The sequence below is a fragment of the Manacus candei genome, unplaced genomic scaffold, assembly GCF_025592945.1.
Source record: "Manacus candei isolate 608988 ecotype Guabito, Panama unplaced genomic scaffold, ASM2559294v1 h1tg000034l, whole genome shotgun sequence".
Lineage (NCBI taxonomy): Eukaryota > Metazoa > Chordata > Aves > Passeriformes > Pipridae > Manacus > Manacus candei.
In genome coordinates this window covers 6,164,242-6,176,458 of record NW_026138082.1, presented here as the reverse complement: position 1 = coordinate 6,176,458, position 12,217 = coordinate 6,164,242, and the positions used below count along the sequence as shown (strand labels likewise).

General features: G+C 38.0%; 1 long non-coding RNA gene across 1 annotated transcript; it reads right to left on the bottom strand.

The window, feature by feature from the left end:
- Window positions 1-3,452: 3,452 nt before the first annotated feature.
- On the bottom strand, window positions 3,453-5,938 carry LOC127473096 (uncharacterized). Its single transcript, XR_007905276.1, has 4 exons — window positions 5,818-5,938; window positions 5,548-5,685; window positions 4,858-4,938; window positions 3,453-3,540 (listed from the first exon to the last, which is right to left on the bottom strand). It is a non-coding gene; the product is annotated as an uncharacterized LOC127473096 (long non-coding RNA).
- Window positions 5,939-12,217: the final 6,279 nt, after the last annotated feature.

The following is a 12,217-nucleotide window of genomic DNA, read 5'->3' as shown; positions in this document are numbered from 1 at the left end:
CCCAGCACTGTCATGTCTCTTCTATGTCCAGACAATTCCTTTACCATGTTATAATGCAAGAAGACACTCGAATAATTTTCAGTCTACAAAGGCAAGTGCTTTAATGAGATGGTCTGCATGTAACCTATAAACTCTGAAGTTTTCATATCATGGGTAGCATCTACTCATTGTGGGTGGGGAGGGAGGGGGAGTCTGAATTGTAGTAGCCCCAGCTCAGTTAGGCCTTATGTGAACTACCCTTCTATGGAAATATATGTGGAAAGATGTGAAGGCAATACATGCCACCTTCCCTGTGCCTGGAAACAGTTGTGCTTTCACTCATCTCCCCTGACTTTAGACCTCTGCCTCTGGCAGTGTTCTCTCTCTCCAGTGACAGAAAATGACATTTAGCAGGTCTCTGCCCATAATTTAAGGCATTGCTGAGAACCTGAAAGTAAGTGGGATGATTCTAGCTTTCTGTTCATGACCGGTCGTGGTCCATCTCTACTTGCATTTCTAGATACCATTTTCAGTAATCATGCATTTCAGTCACTGAAATTGCCCTTTCCCAGCCTGAGATTACATACTGCTACCTATTTGTTCATGATGGTCAGTGCTGCAAATGAGCCTAGCAGGTAGTCTTGCATGGCAGTTCATGGTCATGTACCTTGTTCATGTATCCTAGCTTTCACACTGACACAGCAGCTAATTATAAAAGCAAATTGTAAGCCTATCTGTTTGTCCTTGCCTGTTGCCAAGTAATATTTAGTTTGATGTGAGACAATAGTATCAAGATGCTTGAACCAAGGTTGATATATAATAAGAAAATGATGTTAAGAGAAAACAATTGCAATAAGTAACCTTCCTCATAAGGAAAAGAATCAGAAAAATATACACAGTTCTACCATTTTACATGCTCTTTCATTTTAGTAATAACTTCTACGTCAGAGGCTAAATTTCACTTCATCTATTAAAATTACAACTATTGTTTCAGTTTCTTTGATATTTATAACAAATGAAAAAATATATAGCTCTCTTTATTGACTTATAAAAATTGAATAATTTCTTGAGGGCTAGTCGTCCAATCCTGAAAAATCAGGTGAACCCTTTTTGTTTATAATAGAGAAGAAAAAGAAGATAATATGGTTATAGACTATCCAAATGAACTTTTGGATCCATTATTACAGAGCTGTCTGGTTACTTTGTCTGTGACTTTGATCCAGCCAATTCTACAGCTGTGCATAATTTTATATACTCTGACCTTCATGCAGTCAATAAAAAAGAAGATGCATCTAGTGCATAACCAATTGCAGATTCACATCCTAAACAATATCACAGCACAGCAGAGATCATCATTTTCACTTTTGGAAATCTTTTCAAATTGTGATAACCTGACTAAAATTTACCCACTTCCTAAGGCACTAAGAAACAAACAAAAGTGAAGCCTTACTCAGAATACATATCAATTTTTTCTCTTCAGGATTTCTGGAGTAAAGCTGAATCCACCAATTCCAAAATTTCTGAAACTTTATTCCTAGTTCAGCCATTTGTTTTTACGTGTGTTATGTTCAGTTTTATATCCTAAATCCACAAGTTTTCAAATTGAGCCACTTAGCATACGGAAGAGTTGAGCTGGCATTTCTATTAATGCTCCCCAGTACTAACATGCAATCTTTGCTTCTTAAATTCTATTTGATTGCCAAACCCAGGCATAGATTAGAATAATCTGTCCATAGGTAAATTTGCCAAATTCCCATTCAGTTGACAACATCATATTCTTTTGTAAGTCCTAAGAACTGAGGATCATTTTCATTTTCTTTGCTTACTAGACAGAAGAAATCTCTGCGGCTGTGGCTCAAGTCACTGAAACATAGAGGAGAAAAAGAGGTGCCACTGTCCATGTACTGTAAATGTTAGACAATACAAGGGGATCTGGTTTGATGAAAGAGTGGTACCATATCAAGGTGCTGAGTGCCTATTCATTTCTAACAGAGATGCACCATGGCTTCATAACAAACAAACAAAAAGCAGGAAAGCAGTTCTTTTCTTCATTTTCTCCAGTTCATAACTGTTCCAGCTATTTATGGCTGGCTGTTTTCACCCAGCCTTCTGGAGGCATTTTTGTTCCTCGTGACCCTTCAGCACTTTTTCTGGATGCCTCTGCCTGAAAAAAAAGACAGAATTGGGGTTTGATTTATCCCCGATGAGAATGAAAATACTTTTCCTGTTGTGATGGAGGAGTGCTTGCAATGGCTTGACCTGCCCTGACAACTCTCTGTGTTTATTAACTTGCCTGAAATATTTGTTTTGGGATGTCAGGTGTTAATCTCAATTAATGCTGATTTTTTTTGCAGGAGACTACTGGAAAACAACTTTCTGTTAGAACTGTTCTAGTTTTACAGCAAAATACTTATTAATATAGAAAAATCTGAAGCAGAATAGTTGATATATTTTAATATTTTGCTAACATTATGCATTATTGGACTTTGTTTAATCACATTTTTAATTTAAATTAAAATCTGGCTCCTCACTGTGACCAGAAGAAAAAATACATTCACCTCCACTATGTAGTGTACAAAGACACAATAGCAAGTTTAGGAAACAGTACAGTCTATTTCTGGATGACAGATGCTTTGTAGTGTAATCATTATTCATTGGCTGCAGGGATTTTTGGGCAGACTGCCAAGCAGCCCATGTGCCTCCGCTTATTGCCACATTTCTTAAAGGTAGGTTTTTAATTGTAAAGGGGAGAGATCATGAGTGATTTGCTATACCATTTTTGACAAGTAGCATTCTAAATTAAGTGTTATGCCATTTTTTCACACGCAGGAAACTTTGGAGAATGTGATCTACCTCTCCAACAATCACACATTAAACTATAAAGCTCCATAGAACACAATTGTTGATAAGAAGAGAGGAAAACTGTGAAATTATTGACACCGTGTTGCAGTTCAGGGCCTTAGGTAAGTGTATGCAAAATGTAATCCACATATCCATCATAAAGAGCAACGACATGTTTATTGATACATTCCTTCTCAAAGGCAAAGTGCTCTTACCAGGTACTTTTCATCTCTACCTAGACCTGTATCTTCATCTATATTTTGTACAATATGCCCCTCCCATACGGCAGTGGAAAAAACACAGATCTACATATGAGTCTCATTCCAGGATTTGATGGGCATGACCAACATATGGTTTACATCTTCTAGACCCTATCTAAGATTTTACAGATGTCCAGATCACCAGATCCTTAGGTCTTGATCTGTAGATATAGGGTCCTATAGGGATAAAATTATAGGATTTTGTCTTAGAGGAACTAGAATATGGTGAAATGATTAATACATTTCTTCACTGCGAACTTGAAAGGTGCAATTTTCACATTTGAATGTCTAGAACCCATACATCAATTTCTAGCTTTTAGCTTACTTCAGTGCTGTGAACTTGATTTCAGCACCTCCAAATTAAAATGTCATCCGGGTATATAGATGTCTTAATAGATGGGCTTCTCATGTGTGTGTCAGCAGCAGAGATGTGTACATCTGAGCTGGTCATCTAACTCTGCTTTAAGAGAGCAAGAGGAAGAGGCTCCTGTAAGGCACTGGTCATGTCTTCCAGAAGTAGAGTTTTAAAGCAGATCTGTTAACCACACACAATTTTTTTTCATACTCTTGCAGTAAAGAGAAGCTTGGGAGTTAGCCCCTATATAGACATCTGCAGTGTGGATACTGCACACACCTTGCATGCTAATCCACAGAGCAAATAACAAACAACTAAGTTTAAAAACTGGAAGCGAGAGGGACATCGTATGAGGAAAGAGTAGAACTGTTAACACACTAATACATCCTGGTTAGGCTGTTACACAAGCCCTCCTTCATGTTCTTTAGCATCCTAAATAGAAAGCAAGAGAGAAAGAGAGAGAGAGAGAGAAAGAGAGAAAGAGAAAAGAGAGAAAGAGAAAGAGACGGAGAAAGAAAGAAAGAAGAAAGAAAGAAAGAAAGAAAGAAAGAAAGAAAGAAAGAAAGAAAGAAAGAAAGAAAGAAAGAAAGAAAGAAAGAAAGAAAGAAAGAAAGAAAGAGAAAGAAAGAAAGAAAGAAAGAGAGGAAGAAAGAAAGAAAGAAAGAGAGGAAGAAAGAAAGAAAGAAAGAGAGGAAGAAAGAAAGAAAGGAAGAAAGAGAGGAAGAAAGAAAGAAAGAAAGAAAGAGAGGAAGAAAGAAAGAAAGAAAGAAAGAAAGAAAGAAAGAAAGAAAGAAAGAAAGAAAGAAAGAAAGAAAGAAAGAAAGAAAGAAAGAAAGAAAGAAAGAAAGAAAAAGAAAGAAAGAAAGAAAGAAAGGAAGAAAGAAAGAAAGAAAGGAAGAAAGAAAGAAAGAGAGGAAGAAAGAAAGAAAGAAAGAAAGAAAGAAAGAAAGAAAGAAAGAAAGAAAGAAAGAAAGAAAGAAAGAAAGAAAGAAAGAAAGAAAGAAAGAAAGAAAGAAAGAAAGAAAGAAAGAAAGAAAGAAAGAAAGAAAGAAAGAAAGAAAGAAAGAAAACAAATATTTGTGATGTGCTGGCAATAAGGCTGAGCTTTCCTGCAGGCTGCTGGGATGACCCAGTCTCTGGTAGGAGGGAGGAGACCAGTGGGTACCAGCATCCCACCTGCATTGTAGTGAAGACATGGGGCCCTGTAGGAGCTACTGCCACCTCCTGTCCTTGCACCCACACCTGGGAGCCCCTTTTCACCATTCATCTTGCATCTGTCTTATCTTTCACTACCTTATGAAGATACTGTGACAGATCATCAGGGGTCAAGAAGACTGTACTAAGATATATGACTAAAAACAATGAAGTAGAAATAAAACTAAGCAGAATAAGTATAGAGAAAAAAAAGTTTCCAAAACTTACTAACAGTGAAGTCTCAACAGGCATTAAAAGACAAGCAGTTCATTACTTATAGGCATTTTCTTCAGCGTCTTCAAGCCTGACCTTCAAAGGCATTACACAGCAGATAGTCACAATGCACTCACACATTGCCAGACTTGGTTGTGATCAAAATGAATGAGGTCCCCTGACACTCCTGAAAATACCTCTGCATGTAATCTGATGCTTTAGCTACTTTAATAACTTTAGCTATTTGACACTTTTCTCCACCTTCTTTAACCTTACTAGTGCACCTGCTCAACTCTCTTCACAAGATCTCCTGTGGTGCTCCATCAGATTACTGCTTTCCAAAAAGTTGCCAGGGTATGAATAAAAATATCCAGACTCTCATGCCTGCTCCCTCTCTAATTTATCCACCCCTTTTAGGAAACCTCACTGACTGTAGATATTAGTTTGAATTATGCAGACCAAATCTGCTAAGCTTTCAAACAACGTTTTATGAGTAGGTGTCATCCTCTTCCCACTTGGAAAATAACGTTTTGGTTTTCCTTTTCCTTATGCACCCTAATTGCTAAGGTTAAGATATGCCTTAACAGAGTTTATTTTACACCATGTGAAAAATTAGGTGTGACAAGCCTACAAAAGATAGAGAAACTCCATTGTAGAGCGTGATGCTAAACTGGCACAGGACAGATTAAAGTTACGTGGGCAAACCTGGGTTACTGGAGGCTGCTGTGTGTTGTCAGTTGGCAGGGGTTTTCCCGTGTGCATTGTGACTAGAAACCATCCTAAAGGTGAAGTGGGGGTACAGAAACTTTTTCACCCCTCTGGAAACATGAGATGGTGTGGGTGCTGGCAAGGAATAGAAGGGAGAAGGGGGATGAACTCATCAGTCAGGAACATCAAGAGTTCAAAGCAGCTCGCCCTACTCTTCAGTTGCCCAGAAAAAACAGAGGTTTGAGATGTTTAGGAAAGAAAGAATACCTCAGAAAAAAAAGAGCCTCCAAAAGCTTGTCAGATACCAAAGAAGTTCTTAAGGATAAAAATAAAAAGGAATGAAGAAAGGTCTTGGGTCTGGTCTGAATGATTAAGCAGCTTTTTCCATCTCTGATTTCTATGACTTCATACTTGTGTGTTGAAATACAGACTCCACTAAAATGGATGATGAAACTCCCACTGAATTCCAGGAGCTAGGCTTTTATCTGTAATGTCTAAGGAGAACTTTTACTTATTCTAAAAGTCCTAAGTGCTATTTGATGAATTTCCAGCTGCCATAAAAGCTATTGTTGTCTTCCTAGTACTACAAGCACAATTCCATTTAGAAAAAGATCTGTACAAGCATAAGTATTTCCATAAATGTAAGGCTTCCTTTCTGTTTCTCATTGTCTTTAACAAGAGATACTTCCACTGATCAGTCTGAGAATTAAAAAAATAGTTATCTTACAGATCTGTAACTAAACCTTAATAAAATAAAAGATTGGATCTCCAAATCTATTTGGTCTGTATGCTGCCTATCACTTTTTTTTATGCTGACAGCTCCTGCTGCTCACAGCTAACAGCCTGAAGTGAAGCTCCCAGGCTCCACTGGTCTATAGCTACAAAGGGAATACGGGAGATCTGTAGGGAATTTGGAGAAGCCAGTTTGTTCCACATGGATGTGCATATTGCAACTACTATGAAATGTGGAAAGTAGGAGAATACTTTAAATGTTCCTTCTCTCTCCATGCTAGACTCCCTTCCCAGCACCACTGTGGCACAGGTGCCCATCTGGGTCTCGTTCCTTTCCCTGGCTGAAAAAAGGTGATGCCACATCTCCCATGTTTCTGCAATTCATTTTTTGGGGGAGGAACTAATGAGGGGAATGCAACATATCACTTCCCTGGTAACATTTTAACTTTTTGGTTTAGGAATGAAATAATCATGAGCAGGGTAAGCAGGAACTAGTGTGAGTTCTCCTCTGTGGTTTAGAGCCTTTCCCTTGATGGAAAGTTAGAACCTTCTCATGGGCAGGAGAGTATTCAGTAATGCTCAGACTTCTGGAATGCTGTCACAAACGGCACATTCTCTGGAGAGGGTGAGAAAGGATTGTTACCTCTAGCAGTTGTCATGAGGGGAATGGCTAAAGACACTGCCTTGCAGACACTTGGTTTGTGTAGGTGTTTTCTTATCTTTGGGTAAGGAAGGCAAAGCAACGTCCAGCCTGTGGATCCCAGGATCACTTAGAGCATAAGTTACTTGGGCTTTCTGGGCTTTCTGATTTTCTTAGGACACATATCTTTCTCATAGTGTTTCCCTTTTTACAATTGCAACAGGTACTGGAATATTTCCAGTCCATCCCCAGATACTGGAAATGTTCAAGCTTCCCTCTTTGGAAGGGCCCAGCTGTTGCGTAGACCACCATCAACCTCAAAAAGGAGGGCAGCCCTGTGTTTCTGCACAACATTTCCTCATCTGTGTCCAGGTTTCTGCTTCCACCCATGCCACCTGTATAGCCTTGGACATATGGTCAAACTCACCTCCCAAGAAGCAGCAAATGCCTAAAACAAATCAAAAAGCTTAGGTGTGCTGAGTCATGCTGGTTTGTAATTAAAGAGAACAAAAAATATATGTGTAATAAGGGTGACAAACTGTCTGAGCACAGCACACCACCACGCAGTTGTGTTTGCTGCTGGCTTCATCCAGGAGAGGCCATTTGGCGGGACTCCTTTCCACATCATCTGTATGGCAATGCCTCTTACTCTCCTTCCATCACTAAGTGATGTGAATAATATTTGTTTAGTTTCATTCCTACAAAACACTAGTTGCTCTTCCCACTGATGTTTGTGCCAGACTCTTTTCCAGGTTCTTTCATTTTTAATTCATTCTCTTTTTTGCCTGTCTTGAATGTTCTCATGTGGTTATAATTGCTTTTAGTGAATCTATGCTCCTTAAAAAAGCAGAAAAGTTAGTATGCTGGCACAGGCCACAGCAGACAGATTGCAAAGTAGTGTTCAAGTCTATTGAGGTTTCTTTCTTTATTGACAGAATGGAAAACAATATCCAAAAAGAACAAAGCTAACTTCAGAAAATACTAATTCTGTCCTGCAAATGTCAAGTTAGTGCCTTTTTTTTTCATCTTATGTGGGAAATGGTAAGGAAAAAACCAGATTTGATTAAAACCATGTGCACAGCAATATGTATAACAGACTAAATGAATTCATTAATAATCTTTCTATTGAAATGTTGGGAGCTTTTTTCCTTTTAGTTTTCCATTGTATATAAATTATCATTATTGTCTGGGTTTTTTCAGATATGGAAGCCTCCTAAAAAGCCTTTAGATAAGGATTGAATTTACCAACCATAAAGCAAAGCAGAGAGCTGTTGATGCTGATGCAGAAGAAATACTGTTGTGCAGAAAAGAATCTTGTAAGGCCATTAGCCTTCACCTATATTTACCACTACAGAAAACTTTAAGGCTACAGTTTTTGATGCCTCTAAATTTATTCCTGAATCCCTCTTCCTTAGGTATTTAACATGAGACACATGAATTGATCAAAATTACACATACGTACCAACCTTCCACATGTTACAAAACAATTAAACTAAAATGCATTAGATTATCACCATGCAAATTAGCAATATGTCATTCATTGTCTCAAATGAATTTATATCAATTTGGCTGTGCTGCAAGTCTGATGAAACAAGAAAAAATTCCCTGCACCGGGGAAATTCCTTGTCATCAGCTCTTTCCATATCCTAAGAATAAGCAATCAGTTGTGCGTGTTTAAAACAGCAAAGAAAAAAATTCATGGAAGCAACTGTCTCTTCCCCATAAATACTTACAGACTGAGTATTCTGAAAGACAATTTTTAAGATACTAACAGTAAAATAGTATGAGACAGAAAAAAATATTTTTTACCAGAAAAATCAGCAAGAAAACAACCAAAATCAACTCTTGCATGTAACAGAAAGCAGAACTGCCAAGGAAGATTTTTGCTGTATAACAGATTGGTTTCTAGCAAGAAGGGAGAGCTAAAGAATGATACTTTATGCAAATAAGTCAAGAAAGTAGAGACTAACAAATTTAATTGTATTAACACAGAGTATAAATAAATCCCATGTTTATATTTGGATGGTGAAAAATGTATTGACAAGTAAATGAAAAAGCAAGAATTTTTCCATTGCTCTGAATAATACAGTACCTTAGCAAATTGCCTAGAAAATCATCAAAATGAGACTGTGAAGCCTGCCTGTGCTGAATGGAATCGTATTTGTTGGAGAGAACTAGGATCACACTACTCAACAGAATTAAATTTGTTATGGCAGGTTTAGTAGCCAAACAACAGAGAATACACTGGAAATGTGTAACATATTTGTTAGCTAGACTGCGGTTTTCTGAATACTTCCATACTACAGACATGGAAAAAAGCTTCCAGGAAGTAAAATCTCACCATACTTGCCAAAAAACCAGACAAAATATGGAAAGATGATATATGAAAGTCTTAGATTTCCATCTTCTGTATGTTTGTGTTTGGACTCCATACCTATGAGAAGTCCCAAAGAATGTATATCTTACAAGCTAATATGCCATCTTTGTTGAAATTAATTACAATATGGATGTTTTGCCAATCTCCATACAGGAAAGTGTGCTGTGATGGAATTAAGGTCATGTAGGAGAGCACTTGGCTTCCTTTCCCGTGAGCTTGTCCCTTCTTTGTGAACCTTTTTTTACTACAAAGTTGTCATATTCTGCAGCAAAGGAACCAGGAATCCCAATGGATAAAAACCATGTTCTTACCATATGACTGTGTTCCAGTCTCAGCATATGTATGAGGGCCTGCTTAACCTCTTGATCTGGTCTACCAAAAAGAAGAGGAAAGGAAAAAGAAAAAATGAAACTATAAAATAAAATTAAAGAGAAAGGGAAAATTGGAACTTTATCTAGAATTTCCAGTGTCTTCTTTAAAAAGCATTTTTGAAAGAGAAACCCTGAGATTAGCTCAGAATATTCTACAATTCTATGAAAGCAGCCACACATCTGTGGGAATTTTGGGGTTTTCTTTCCTTGTTAAGCAATTATCAATTTTTATTTTTTTTTAACTGAGATAACTTTGCAGGAGCTTGATTTACAGTGTGGGCCCACAAGCAGCTTTCCCTGGCTACCTGAAAGAGTCAGGAGCCTCAGAGCAGGATGTGAGAAGGTGCAGTGAAGTAAGGAGTGCAGGGAAAGTAAGCAAAGAATTAATGTCTTTGTTATTAAAATTGTTATTCACATAACTGTCCTGAAGACATATGACATTCTAACTATACCTTTTCTGAAGAAGCTAAATTTTGTATAGCTATTTTCAGTTCCATTCCATTGGGGATTTCTAGAGTTACAAGTAAATCCATACACAACCTTCTAGAAAACTTGGGATCTCCTACTCTAAATTAATCTATTCTTGCTTTAATGAATAAAGCTGATAAAAAGTGAGTACTTATGCTTTATAATAAATGTAAAAGTTGTGTTACTGGCATTAATTTAGAATTGCAACAAATTTATTTTTCAATTTCCTATTAATTGCAATTTTTATAAAAGTCGTGATACTTATTTTGTCAGCACATCAAAATATCATATCAGAAGTGCAAAAATTCTTGAAATGTTTACTAAAACTTGTGGTTTGGTACATGACAAAACTCATTGGCATCTGTAATTTGTGCAAACCTAACAAATCAGTTGTGCCACACATAAGAAATAGATATCCCATCAGCTTCACTGAGACTTCCTATAACAGAGAGAACTACTTCCCTGATTAAAGAAAAGATAGATGCTGAGTTCTGTTCTCAGATATATTAAGACAAATCTGGAATGCTTCCAGTTTAAGCCAATCAAATTACTTTAGCTTTCCAAAGAAGTTTCACTGTGATGGGATTGGTATCATCACTCAATTTTCACTCATGCAGAACATAATAATACTGTCCACAATCTGCAAGTCTCTTGTGGAGGAGCAGGAATAAGAATGGGAACGGTTCCAGGCGTGGAAAAAGATATACAGCAATTGAAAGGACTTTATTATATGGACTTTACAGTTATTATGTGGTTTTAAATATGTGCATTGTACGATTCCCCTACAGTTCTAAACGCCCAGGCATGCCACGAGTTATCTGCTCCCTGCTTCCCTGCTCCTCCCTCCGATTGGCTGAGAAAGCTGCGGTGTGGGGAGAGCTACCATTGGACCTTTCCGCTCCCAGTTCCTCCCCAGTTCCTCCCCCTTCTCCTGAGTCCCTGCTCCTATTTGTTCCCTGATTGTCTGTCTCATTTTCCACCCCATTTTCTGGTGCATTCCACGCCAGAGCTCATATAACCCCACACACTTGCAATAAAGTAGCCATTGCACCTCAAACCTCTCTTGGACCTCTTTGGTGTAGTGTCTCGGCTCTACACCCCTCCCCCACGGACCGTGGCAGTCTCTTCTAAAGAATTCATTCATACAAATCTATACGCAAGTGGAAAAGGTTTTTGAGGCTTGCATTTAGTCATTTTACTCTCTGAACAGTGAAGTTTTCCTGCATTGTATCATGGTCATGCTTTGCATACCAAAAGATATTAGTAATGGCCATTGAAGTCTCTTGTCATTTAAAAAAAAATAAAATTACAAAACTGACATGACGTTTGACAGGATTACCATTTGCAAGAAGAAATTTAAACAATTGCAAGAAGCTGAAGGGATGATCGCTTTCTGTATTTCTTCATATTAACTTCATTGGATATTAATCTTCCCATGCTGTTTCCAACACAGGGAATTATGTGGGAGAGACTGTCAAATGTGTTTTCTGTCTGCTCTTAATTGGCTTCTGTTGATGCCCATGAATTTAGACATTCACTTTAATAGCAGATTTTGTTCAACGTTAAGCATGTTTGGAAATTGCTTCTGCAAGTTACAAGTGACTGGGAAAAACTTGTTTTCCTCAGGCTGAGCCCTTCTTTGGTTAAGTATCGCCTCAAAATAGATCTCAAAGTGGGACAAATGTGTTTGTTACTTAAATATGGTCTGCCAGATTTTCATGTGGAATATTTCAAGACGAGAAGGGAGAATGACCTGTACCATGTAAGCTCTTCACGGGCATTTAATACCCACAGTTTGAAATTCTAGCTCTGTTTATTTTCTCAAATAAAAATGGAGAGCATGTTTCTGGATCCTAGGTTTGGATCAGACCTCCCTGCCAGTGAGGCCGGGCAGTAATGACTAAATAAGCAACCGCTTTGGGTCATGCAGCTCCGGTTTACTGGCTGGAGAGAGCAGCCAGAACTTGCAGTTGCTCCTGGGCTGGCTGACAACTGAAGCCTGTTGTTGCTAGCCCTTCCCCTGACCTTCAGCTTAGCTTTTGGCTACTGACTTTGTTTTGGTGCCTGAACACAGATCCT